The following is a 13,608-nucleotide window of genomic DNA, read 5'->3' on the forward strand; positions in this document are numbered from 1 at the left end:
GTTTCTTGGATTTGTGTGACTTTTTCTCTCATCAAATTAGGGAAGTTTTCCATTTTTACTTTTTCAAATAGTTTTTATATCCCTTGCTCTTCTTCTCCTTCTGGTATCCCTATTATATGGATAGTATTACATTTCATATTGTCTTGCATTTCTCTTAATCCCTCTTCATTCTTTCTGAGCCTCTTTTCCTTTTCTTGCTCTTTCTGGGTGTTCTTTTCTACTTTGTCCTCCAACTTGCTGATCAGATCTTCTGAAAAATATGGAACACTTCCTGAATTTGCATGTCATCCTTGCATAGGGGCCATGCTAATCTTCTGTGTATCATTCCAATTTTAGTATATGTGCTGCCAAAGTGAGCACTTAAGAATATTCTTTAACATTTTTTTTTAAACACTGGTTTTGGTGATTATGAACTTCTTTGTTTTTTCTTGTCTGGGAAGCTTTTTATCTCTTCTTTGATTCTTAATTATAGCATTGCTGAGTAGAGTAATTTTGGTTGTAGGTCCTTGCTTTCATCACTTTGGAAATTTCATGCCAGTCCCTTCTGTCCTGAAATATTTCTGTTGAGAAATCAGCCAAGAGTCTTATAAGAGCTCCCTTGTAGGTAACTAACTGCCTTTCTCTTGTGGCTTTTAAGATTCTCTCTTTGATTTTAATCTTTACCAGTATAATTATGATATGTCTTTGTATGGGCCTCTTTGGGTTCATCTTGTTTCGGCCTCTCTGTGCTTCATGGACTTGTGTATCTATTTCCTTCACCAGGTTAGGGAAGTTTTCATCATTATTTCTTTAAATAGGTTCTGAATCCCTTGTTGTCTTTCATCTCCTTCTGGTACCTCTAAGATGGGGATGTTGTTTTGCCTCATGTTGTTCCCTCAGTCTCTGAAAAAATCATTATTTTTTATGAATTTGTGGGGTTTTTTTGCTGCTCTGATTTTGTGGGTTTTGTTACCTTGTCTTCCAGATCAATGAATTGATTTTCTCCATCATCCAACCTACTGTTCATGCCTTCTAATGTATTCTTCATTTCAGATATTGTATCCTTCATTTGTGACTGCTTCTTTTTTATGGTTTCTCTGTTTTTTTATGGTAGCTATCTTTCTCTTGAAGTTCTCAGTAAGTTCCTTGATCATTCTTATAACTATTGTTTTGGACTCTGTGTCTGATAGGTTGCTTGCCTCTGCTATTTTTAGCTTTTTTCTGGGGAATTCTACCTTTCTGTCATTTGGGGAATGTTTCTTCGTCTCCCCATTTGGGCTGTCTCTCTATATTTGTTTCTGCGTATTAGATAGATCTTCTATGTCTTCCAGTCTTAGTATTCTGGTCTTATGTGGTAAGTGTCTTATGGTGGACTCTTTCTGATCACCTGAGCTAGGTGCTCCAGAAATGTTTCTTGTTTGTGTTATACAGCCCTCTTATTGTAGTTGAGCCTTGATTGCTGTTGGCCCATCTGTGGGTGGGGTTGCTTCTTTGGCTAGCCTATGAGGTTTGACCCTGAGTGTAATGTGTAAGCTCCTGTGCAGGAGCTGACTCCACAAATCTAAATTCACTTTAGCAGGCTCTGATGACTAATAAGATCTCCTTTTTGTGCACCATTCATGGAGTTAACTTCATCATGCTTTGATTTGTTATGAACCACTGGATGTGTTGGTTCTGGGGCCACTTGGGAGGAACTACAGTGCCATCAATGCCAGGCCTTACTTGTAACTGGCCCTGGGTTACCCATTTGGAGCTACAAAGTGATCATCTACAGTATATGGCTGCCTCTGTTGGGTCTGGGTGTGCATAGGAGCATCCAATCTGTATATCAAGGCTGGCTTCCACCAGCACTGAGCCCAGGGGCAGTTCAGCCACAGGCCCAAGCCTCCCTGAGATCTGCTTCTGCCTTGAGCTGCCTGTTAGATTCAGTCACTGAAAGAGCCTCTGGCTATAGTGAGTTACTGGAGGGAGTCTCTCAGTTTGTCACCAAGTAGGGGAAAATGGTGTTCACCAGATTGGTACAGATTTAATCATGACCTCAGTGCTGGGTTTGAGGCCACTCAGCAAGAGTCTCAGGGTGCACAAAGGTTAGCTGCCAACAGCTGGGTGCCCACAGACCTTTGTGGGGAGTCAGCATTTCAGGTATTCATCAGGGTGAATCCAGCAGTGTTTCTCAGTCCTGAATAGACCAAGCTTTGCACATGTGAAGGAAGGGCTCTGCACAGGATTAGTGGCTCTGGTCTAGTGTTCAACGGAAAATGGCCCCCAACCAAGAGCCACACAACTAAGTTTTTCCCAGAGTGTGCCCAGCCCTCCTAGAAAGTCTTCTGCACCAGAAACAGCATGCTGACAATATTACAGATTGTAAGTTCAGCAAGGCAGGGCCTCAGGGAGTCAGGAGAGTGGAGCTAGTGGTTCTTTCCTGATATGTCTAGTGGATCTTTCATGAGGGAATGTGTAGCTATTACTCTGGCCTGTGGGGGTCAGGGTTTTGCTTCTCTAGTGCAAGGCACAACTTCTTTGGCCAGTGGGGATTTGGGTGCCACTTCTCTGGCACCCACTGCATGTGGTAGTTTCTGTGGTACCCTGAAGGAGACAGGAGAAATGGCCTCTGCCCCATTGCCACACACCATTGTCTCTGTTCTTTCAGTGTTTCCCCTCAAGGTCACCTCAAGAAAGTCTACACCACAGGGTCAGGCAACAGACTCCTCTGCAGGGTGGGAGCTCAACAAGGCCATGTGACAGAGGGTAGTGAAGGTGGGTCTTGTGCAGGCCCCCTGGGACTAGTGCATTTTGGAAGGGACTGATTGACCCAGGAAAGGTGGCATCTGTGGGTGGTAATGGGAGAAGGACTCAGCACAGGGACCCTGCTGGCTGTCCCTTCAGCTCTCTCTCCAGAACCATACAACCTAATCTGTCTTTATATGACTCCAGTCTGGTCCAATCCTCCCTTCCTCTGCCAAAGCCAAGGGTGAGTGTCTGAAAACAAGATTTTATGTGTTGCCTTTTAAGAGATCATTTGGGTTTCCAGCAGACTTCCATCTCTCCTTAGCATACAAAATCCTTGCTGATTTTCACAGCCAGATGTTATGTGGGTGCCTCTTCCTGGGTCTGTTTCACCAGGCTGTGGAGTCCAGTGTGAGGCTGATATTCCATGTTCCTAAAGGATAATCATTGCAGCTGAACTATCCTTCTGGATACTCAGCTGCCACACGTGGGTGTGGAGTCAGCCCTTTGTGCACCTTTGTCCTTCCTACAGTCTTGATGTGGCTTCTGTAAATCCTTAGTTATAAGACTTCTGTTCAGCTTGTATTCAGTTGGTTATTCAGGCTGATTGTTCTTTAGTTTAGTTGTAATTCCAGTTCTGGTGTGGGAAGAGGTGAACATAACTTCCATATATTCTGCTACCATCTTCTCAGCATGATTGATTTTAGAATATTCCTTTCACCCAAAAAGAAACTTGTATCCATTACAATCACTCTCCATCTCCTCTCCTAACCTCTAGTCAGCCATTAATCTACTTTTACCCTCTATGGGTTTGCCTATTGTGGACATTTCACAAGAATGGAATAACACAATTGTGGTCCTCAGTAGCTGGTTTGTTTCACATAGCATTGTGTTTCAAGGTTCATTTTTGTACTAGCATGTGTCAGTACTTCATTTTGTTCTCATTGTTGAATAACTTTTATTGTATGGAAATACCACATTTTTGTTTCCAACATCAACTGATGGACATTGTGATTGTTCTACTTGTGGGCTCTTACGAATAATACTCCTATGCTTTGTGTGCAAATTTGTGTGTGTGTATGTATGTGTGTACGTATGCTTTTATTTCTCCTGATACGGTAAGTCTGTTTAACATTTTTGAGAACCTGCAAAACTCTTTTTCAAAGTGGGTGCACCATTTTACAATGGCAAAAGCAATGTATAAAGGTTCCAGTTTCTCTGCATCCTCACCAATATTTGTGTTGTTCGCCTTTGTGATTACAGTGTGTTTAAAATGGTATCCTGTGTGGCTTTATATGCATTTCCTTAATGTCTAATGATGGTGAGCATAGTTTTGTGTACTTGATGGCTATTTGTATATCTTCTTTGGAGGATTTGTATTTGAATTCCTTGTCCACTGTTTTTTGTTGTTGTTGTTTGTTTGTTTGTTTGTTTGTTTACATTCTAAGTATTTCCATTTCTCCTCTGTTCCTAGCACCTAATAGGACTGCATTTCTTGACCCCCTTGGTTTGGAAAGGTTGAAGGGGTGAGTCCAATACCTTCTATTAGTTGTCTGTCTTATTTTCTACTTCCCCAATCCCTTACCACTGCTCCCTGGGATCACTTCTCAGATAAACTACTTGCACTCAAGTCTTCATTTCAAGATCTGACTTTGGGGTACCCAAGCTAAGATATCTTGTAAATATAAACCATAATAATAATAATCACAACTATAGTTAACCTTTTCATGAGACCCTGCCATCCACTGGTTATGTTGTGTTCAGAGGATAAACAACACCCTTAATATATACAAACTGGGAGAGGTTATATGTAAGGAGTGCTGGAGGGTGAAATTTAAATCTAGAACTGTTGGAGCTCTTACTGACTCTCAATGTTACAGGGTGCAGCCAAGAGGGGGGACCCCAAATGGGCATTTAAAATGGGGTCCAGAACTCAAGGTGTCCAGGAGATTTTAAGATGTCCTCACCCCCACCCCCCCAGGTGTGGGTTGGGGGAAGGGACACATGGAGCAGGGCCATTGAGAGCTGTTTCACATAGCAACAGCCTTGCAGCTAACCTCTGGCATGGTCATTTAACATATCTATAGCCTTTGGCTGGTCACTTAAATGTGCTAAAAAGCTGTGGCCATGCTCTGAGCTAGGGGAATGGAAGTAAATTCCCCATGAAGACGTAACTGGGGGGCAGGTCCCCCAAGATACAGCGCCTGCATGGGAGCTTGGAGATGATTGGCTCCAGGACTTGGGGCCACACCTGCCCAGACCCATGATGGCAGTCCAGTAAAGCTGGAAGGGTATGAGTTCTGGCATGTGAAGCCGAGTGTGGGAGGAGTCAGAAATGGGGCTGCAGAGGAAGATTGGCGCGGGGATTTAAACCCAGATGCAGCAGCCATTGGAGAGAGAACCACACAGCTTTAGCAGAGTGAAGACTCCCGCGGCCCTGAGGGAGAGAACCATGCGGCCTTGACAGAGTGGAGACTCCCACAGCCCTGAGAGGGAGAACCACATGGCTCTGGCAGAGTGGGGACTCCCGTGGTCTGGGGAGAGAGGACCACGTGCCTTTGCCAGAGTGGGGACCCCCACAGCTTTAGAAGGGAGAACCACTGCCTGGTTTTAGCAGAGATCCCAGCAACTCAGCTGAGGGTGCCGGGAACCCAGGGAGGTCTCCCAGTCGAGATGGAGTACTAACTGGGAAGAACCAGAGGACTGCCTGAGCCATGGACTTCTATTTCCTTTGCTGAGATATGGTACTCTGGACTGGGCAAAGGGGGAAGGAAGGAAGGAAGGACTGTGTCTGTTTGTGGGTGTTTTAAGGGACTTTGGGATTTTGGTGAAGACATTAGGTCACTACTTGAAGTTTGTATAGCATTAAATAAACATTTTCTTTCCTTTTCACAAATCTCTGGCATTGAGAAACGTCTTTCCTCGGGTGGCGGACATGACGGACCTGGGTTGTTTTTTTTTTTTTCAATAATAGTATATCATCCCAGGCCCCCCCTTTTTTGTTCTGTAACACAATGCCTGCTAAATAAAAAGATGCTACATGTTAAATTGAAGTGAAGTAAATTTTGGAGATCACAGATCTATTTTCCCACTGTAGAAAAACAGACTAATAATTCTCCTGAGAAAGTGGATTCTGTTTTGGTTTTAGGTAACATATACTAATGCCTCAAAAGAACATAGAAACATTTTTCAAAGACCAGGGTAACAGTATATTCTAATGAAGAACAAAACTTTTTAATTAATTCAAAGAGATTAAAATCATGAAAATACAGAGTTATTTCTAAAATATTTTAGCTCCTGGAACACAGTAACTCTTAATGGTAATGGTTCTCTCTCAATTCCTGGTAAACTCAGGAATGATCATTCTGACACACTGGATCCTTCAGTTCCTTGAATATTTCTCCTCCATAACATTGTCTTTGACCCCACCTCAGTTACTCACTGGCATGGCCATATTCTAACCCTTGTCATTGCAATTATAGCAAACCATACATAATCTCAATTTCAAGCTAAAGGGTTTGAAGGGCTACTAGCTAAAGGGCCATAAAACTGGGGAACAAACTCTTTTCGTGCCTGGACCCTCATCATTTAAATTGAGGCTATTACCAAAGTAGGTTTCATAGGACTTTGTGCATTCTTTCTTAGGCCTTATCACCCTTAGGAACCTGACCTTTCAAGCATAGGGCCATACCCACCTCCTACTTCCAGCTTTGTTTCAGGCTTAAGCCATTGTTTCAGGCTTAAATCAGGCAGGGGAAGTAAGGCAGCCAAGATATTAGGAGACCTCTTGCAGACAGAATGAGGACTCCGGCTATGTCAAAGCTGAGGGGTGAGGGTCTATCACCCCATTTTTCTATAGCCCCCCCACGTCCTTCCCTGAGGGCCCCTTCATGACCATGTCTATCTTAGGTCATCCCTCCCTTGAGGAATCTTACCTGTCATTGGCTAACTAGTGATCCATCTGGGGCCAAGCAGGGTGAAGTAAAGGAGGCAGAGGCTGTGCCCCTACAAGGAAGATAAGCTTTGTCTCCTTAATGGGTTATGGTCCCAAGGTCTTTTTACTCAGCCTTAGCCACAGGGGATTACAGCTTCTGAAACCAGGCAGGGTGGTTCCCAACAGCTTCCCTAGCTCAAATTCCACGCTCAACCTTTATAATCACTCCTTTACATATGTCCCCCACTCTCCTGCCCCTCTCTTACTTTGTATTGCTTCCCTGACAAAATCATAACTCAAAGTAAATCCAAATACACCTGAAGGAGCCTGAACCGCACAGCTCAACTTGACTAGAGGAAAATACACAACCACATGACTAATACCAGTTTATTTTTAAAATATTTTTATTTATTTATTTTCATAGAGAAGGGAAAGGAGGGAGAAAGAGAGGGAGAGAAACATCAATGTGTGGTTGCCTGTCATGGGTGCCCCACTGGGGACCCACCCTAAACCCAGGCATGTGCCCTGACTAGTAATTAAACCAGTGACCTTTTGCTGTGCAGGCCCATGCTCAATTCACTGAGCTACACCAGCCAAGGCAATTAATATCAGTATAAATTCATGACCATAAATCTCAATTAGGCCCTTAATTCTGCAAGTCAATTGCTCTATAGGTCTCCTGTCCTTTAACTTTCTGACTTTTGCAAGTTACTATTTCATATCTTCTCTCTATCCTAACTACCAACACCACCTCCCTACCCCAAATTTTCTCTTGCTTCCTATTTTAGTAGAAAATTGTAGCCACCAAAAGAGAACTTCCACATAGTCCTACCACCTCATTACTTTACCTACCCACATTTGCATCTGTAAACATAGTCTTCTTGTTGATAACTGTAATCAGAGTTCACTAATAAAACAGAACCTATAAGATGATATATGATACATACATAGATAGATAGATAATAGATAGATAAAGAGAATTATTTATGAGGCATTGGTTCACGTGATTATGGAGGCTGAGAAGTCCCCCAATCTTTCTATATGCAAGCTGGAAGCCCAGAAAAGCCAGTGGTATAATTCTAGGTCAACCCTGAAAGCCTGAGAACCAGGGTGCTAATGGTGTATGTCCCAGTCTGAATCCATGGGCCTGAGATCCAAGTGTACTGACACTGAAGGCAGGAAGAGAAGAATGTCTCAGCTTAAGCAGAGTGAAATTGACCTTTGTCTATCTTTTTTTTTTCCTATGTGATCCTTCAACAGATTGTATGATGTTCACTCACACTGGTGAAAGTGATCTTCTTCACTCAGTCTACTGATTTAAGCTCTAAACTCTCTGGAAACACCCTCACAGATACAACAAAAATGGGCATCCCTTTGCCCAGTCAAGTTGGCATATAAAATTAACCATAACAGAAATTATCTTTTGTAAATTTTCCAAAACAATCTTGAATATGAGTAAAATAAGAAAGGATACTTTGAAAGGATGTTGAAAATGTCAAGGAAGTTTAAAATATGCTAGCATAGTATAGAGAATGCTGTTAATTTTTAAGTGTTCTTTAAAACTAAGAATATGAAATGGTTGTAGCCTCAAATCGACTAAAGACATTTGGAGAATATTTAGATTATGAAAATATAAAAAGAAAACTAAAGGGACAAAAAAAGTTTTCAGGAGGAGTTAAACTAACCAAGCATAAATAAAATAAATTTTGATGAAATGGATTTTAGAAAACTGTGTCATTAAATAAATTACTAAAGAAATAAGTCAATATCATTCCATATATGGCAAGAAGTAAATCAAATATTTATAATAAAAGGCTGGAGCTCTGGAAATTCAAAGATAGTTTCAGAGTAGCTAGAAGCTCAGTCCACTTGCTCCAAGCCCCAGGCTGGACTTGCAGCTAAACTTCAGAGCAATCAACTTGAAAAAGGAGTTGAAGTGTAGCTGATCTGAAATGTTATAAACAGGAGCATGGGGCAGGGCATGGGGGGTGGGGTGGGCATACAGGAGGAGACAAGGAGAGGGTGAGCTCCCTCATGCAGGTACAGAAACTGGGAAGCCAGAGAGATATTGCTGCAGTGGAGCTCCCTCTTCCTTAGAGCATGGGGTCTCAGCCTCATGCAGGGATCACCAGTCCAGACAAGAGAGATGGGAGGGGGAACTCTCATAACATCAGGCAGTGGGAATCAGTAGGGATTCCATCAGAGTGCACCATCACAGGGAAGGAGTGACCCTATTGTTACAACACAAGCTTAGGAAGTTTGCTCTGATCTATGACTGCTGAAGGGGCCACACAGCAGTTCGGAGCTGGAGAAAGGTCTGCTCAGTACACCAAGCAGAGACTTTGAGGGGCTCTCTATTGGGGAGAAAGCTAGTCAAAGTCTATGCGTGTGGCTTGGGGAAAAGGACTGGTCTTTCCCACCTGGGCAGCACCCCTCCCTGCACCAGCTGAATTGCTCAGTCTTCCTTATCTTCTAAGGCAAAGGGGTACCACTCTTGGCTGGAAATTTGGCACTGCTCTCCTTGGTTAGACAGTGTGGGAGAATGGGACATTTGGCTCATTCTGAACCCAGACAGAGCTGGGAGTTTGGGCCCCTCCCTGCTGTCACTGGCCTTGCACCAAGAGGTTGAAGTGTTAAACTAGCCTGATTTTTTTGATCCCCTTCTGCTCAGTTAGGTGTCACAGAAGTGCCAGCCTGCCACCAGAGGTGGGCTTTGCAACTGTGTCTCCCAGGAAGGCTTCTGGCCAGGAGTCAGATGGGCGTGTGCTAGACTCTATGGCTGCATTACAGGGAACCAAATCCAAGTGCCCCAGCAAATTAAGCCCATACAACGACTGGAATAAGAGGGAGTGCCTGCTCCACCCTCCTACAGGGTGTGAGCACCACCCTCAAGACTGTTTGACTCACCCCTGCCAGGTGACCAATAACCTAGCTGAGCACAGGTCAGTTGGGGGAGGGAGAGCAGCTCGGAGGGAAGACAAAGAGTAAGACTCAAGGCCGATCCAATCTGTGGGCTGTGGAGACCTCACCCACCAGTCTACTAGTAGCTCCTCTCTGATGAGCTTCAACTACCTGGGAACCAGTCCTCTTAAATTTACTTAAAGCCTATGTGCAGGTGGCTTGGTTGGAAACAATTTATTAGGTGTTGGGTTGGTAGCAAACCTAGGGGGAAGTGAGAACAGGAAGTAAAGTATCCTCTGGCTGCTGGAACTCTCCTCTCTATGCCCTTGGGGAAGGGACTTCCTGCAAGGACTCCATCTTACTTGTGTGGACTTCATTAAAGTTTAGTACCCTAGGCATGCCACAACTCCCCAGCTCCAGACTCCACAGATTCTCCTCACAAATACCCAGTGAAGACATTGGTGACAGATCACTGCCTTCAGGCCACACTACAGGTGAATTAGCCAGCATGAGGCCTTCACCTCAGATTCTCACTGGGCTGGAGTGGTTCTGGGTCTTCTTCCCATCCCAACCCATGGGACACCCAGCCAAGCCCCCTTTAGGCAGGAAAGGGTTGGCAAGGGACTAGACTGACTATTTCTCCTTTCTTGAGGAAATAGGCAGAGTGGTCCTTGACACACTATTCTGGTTTCACATGGAAAAACCTCTCATCTTGTGGCTATGATCATGACAGAGCTGAGATGTCCCCCTTGATTGAGGAGAAAGGTCTGAGTCACTTATTCCTTTCTGATCCTGGATTTGGTGAGTGGGGTGGGTCACTTGGGGGAGGGTATATTGGAAATTATGACTCTTTGGATGCATACTAGAGGTAGGGGAGGGGCAGGGAACCCAGCATTATTTTTTATTTTTTATACTAACCATTCAACATATATTGAATTATCCCCATAGAAGTTTCTCTAGGCTTGCTTTATAGCCCAGCATATGATCTATTCTGGAATGTTACATGGGTTGTCATATGCAGTGTTCTATGTTAATTAAGTAAATTTTGTTACTCAGGTTATTCAAATCTTCATCTAACTCATTTTTTTGTTTGATTGTTTTATCTGTCACTCAGTGCATTGTATTAAAATTTCCTGCTGGGACTGTGGATTTCTTCATTTCTTTTACTTCACTCATTTTTTGCTGTGTATATTTTGGTTCTATATTAAAAGGTACATACAAATTTAATATTATTTTACTGATACTTTCATGTTGAACTGATCCTTTAGTCATAATGAAATCTTCCTTTTTCTCTAGTAATATGTTTTATTAAGGTATGCATATATATATATATATATATATATGGTATGTATATGTATATATATAAGGTAAGGTATATATATATATGTTTTTCCTTTGAATGGTTAGTCACTCAGTGTGTAAAGGGTATAGCTTTTACTATTTTTTTTAATTTTCAAATTTTCTATATCCTTATACTTTACAGATCTCTCCCTAAGGAACATTTGATTGAGTAAATATTTTTATATAGACTTAATGATCTCTGCTTTTTCATTTGAAATCTTCAGTCAATTTGCATGTAATACAATTCCACATATAATTCGGTTTAAATTATTCTGTGTGCCTTACATTTATCTTACTGTTCTAATTTTCTTTTCCTCTCTTTTGTAATGTTTAATATCATTGTTTTTTAAATTATTTTTTTGCTTCATTTGGCTTGGTAGGTAAACATTTTGTTGTTGTTTTTGTCATGTTCACCCTTCAGATTATAACATATATTTTTGCCTTATCACAGTTTAATGTTAATTAGTTCTTTTACATCTCCTTTGTTAATACAAGTACCTTCCAACAGTTAACTCCATTAATGCACTACATGATTTACTGTCATGAATTTAAATTATATATACATTTTCTTCAAAGAAAGTATTACTATATTCATATTACAGAGTACATAATTAAATTTTCCTCCATTTTTTTTCAATGTATTATTCCTCATTCTTCTTGTTTCTCTATGTCTGCATCTCAGATCATATTTTGGCCTGAGGATGAATCTTTAGTTTGAGTTAGATGGTGGCAAATTTGCCTGGCTTTTGTTTGTATTAATATGTTTATTTAACTTTTATTTTCAAAATATGTCTCTTAGTAATTTTTATTTTTATTTTAAATATATATTTCTAATTTTTCAACCCTGGCTGCTGTGGCTCAGTAGACTGAGTGCCCACTTTCAAACCAAAGGATCACCTGTCAGGGCACAAGCCTGGGTTGAGAGCCAGGTTCCCAGTAAGGGTCATGCAAGAAGCAACCACACATCGGTGTTTGTCTCCCTCTCTTTCTCCCTACCTTCCGCTCTCTAAAAATTAAGTAAATTATTTTTTAAAGATTTTTTTATTTTTCAATTAGAGTTGACATACAATATTATATTAGTTTCAGATATACAGCCCAGTTATTAGACAAATTTGTTGTGGACACAGAATTCTGAGTATGCAGCTATTTTACTTTAGCACTATTGTTACAGGGTGCAGCCAAGAGGGGGGACCCCAAATGGGCATTTAAAATGGGGTCTAGAACTCGAGATGTCTAGGACATTTTAGGATGTCTTCAACCTGCCCCACCAAGGGTGTGGGTTGGGGGAAGGGACAAATGAGGCAGGGCCTTTGAGTGCTGTTTAGCATAGCAATAGCCTTGCAGCTAAGCTCTGGTGTGGTCATTTAACATATCTATAGCCTTTGGCTGGTCGCTTAGATATGTTAAATAGCTGTGGCCATGCTCTGGGCCAGGGGAATGGAAGTAACTACCCCACCAAGATGTAACTTGGGGGCAGGTCCCCCAAGTTACAGTGCCTGCATAGGAGCTCGGAGAAGATTGGCTCCATTGTTACAGGGTGCAGCCAAGAGGGGGGACCCCAAATAGGCATTTGAAATGCGGTCCAGAACTTAAGGTGTCCAGGAGATTTTAGGATGTCTCCATCCCCCACCCCAGGGTGTGGGTTGGGGGAAGGGACAAATGGAGCAGGGCCATTGAGAGCTGTTTTGCATAGCAACAGCCTTGCAGCTAACCTCTGGCTTGGTCATTTAACATATCTATAGCCTTTGGCTGGTCGCTTAGATATGTTAAATAGCTGTGGCCATGCTCTGAGCCAGGGGAATGGAAGTAACTTCCCCACCCAGATGTAACTGTGGGGGCGGGTCCCCTGAGTTACAGCGCCTGCGTGGGAGCTCAGACAGGATTGGCTCCAGGACATGGGGCCACGCCTGCCCAGACTCATGATGGCAGCCCAGTAAAGCTGGAAGGATACGAGTTCTAGCATGTGAAGCTGAGTGTGGGAGGAGTCGGAAATGAGGCTGCAGAGGAAGATTGGCCACGGGGATTTAAAACCCAGACTTGGTGGCCATTGAGAGGAGGAGAACCATGCTCAGCCCTGAGAGGAGAACCATGCTGCTTTAGGAAAGAGAGCCAAGCGCAGCCCTGAGAAGAAGAGCCATGTGCAGCCATTGGGAGAGAACCATGCTGCTTTAGGGAGGAGAGCTACACGCAGCCCTGAGAGGGAGAGCCATGCGCAGCCCTGAGAGGAGAGCCATGAGCAGCCCTGAGAAGGAGAACCATGCGCAGCCCTGAGAAGAGCCATGTGCAGCCACTGGGGGAGAACCATGCGGACTTGACGGAGTGGAGACTCCTGCAGCCCTGAGAGAGGGAGAACCATGTGGCCTGGCAGAGTGGGGACCCCCACAGCTTTAGAAGGGGAAACCACCACCTGGTTTTAGCAGAGATCCCGGTGACTCGGCGGAGGGTGCTGGGAACCCAGGGAGGTCTCCCAGTCGAGATGGAGTACTAACTGGGAAGAACCAGAGGACTGCCTGAGCCATGGACTTCTATTTCCTTTGCTGAGATATGGTACTCTGGACTGGGCAAAGGGGGAAGGAAGAAAGGAAGGACTGTGTCTGTTTGTGGGTGTTTTTAGGGACTTTGGGATTTTGGTAAAGACATTAGGTCACTACTTTAAGTTGGTATAGCATTAAATAAATGTTTCCTTTCCTTTTCACAAATCTCTGGCATTGAGAGACGTTTTTCCT

The 13,608-nt window shown here is 43.1% G+C and overlaps 1 non-coding gene across 1 annotated transcript; it reads right to left on the reverse strand.

Moving 5' to 3' along the window:
• Nucleotides 1-253: 253 nt before the first annotated feature.
• Nucleotides 254-360, reverse strand: LOC114505798. The gene has a single exon (XR_003685268.1). It is a non-coding gene; the product is annotated as a U6 spliceosomal RNA (small nuclear RNA).
• Nucleotides 361-13,608: the final 13,248 nt, after the last annotated feature.

This window comes from Phyllostomus discolor, chromosome X (genome assembly GCF_004126475.2).
Source record: "Phyllostomus discolor isolate MPI-MPIP mPhyDis1 chromosome X, mPhyDis1.pri.v3, whole genome shotgun sequence".
Lineage (NCBI taxonomy): Eukaryota > Metazoa > Chordata > Mammalia > Chiroptera > Phyllostomidae > Phyllostomus > Phyllostomus discolor.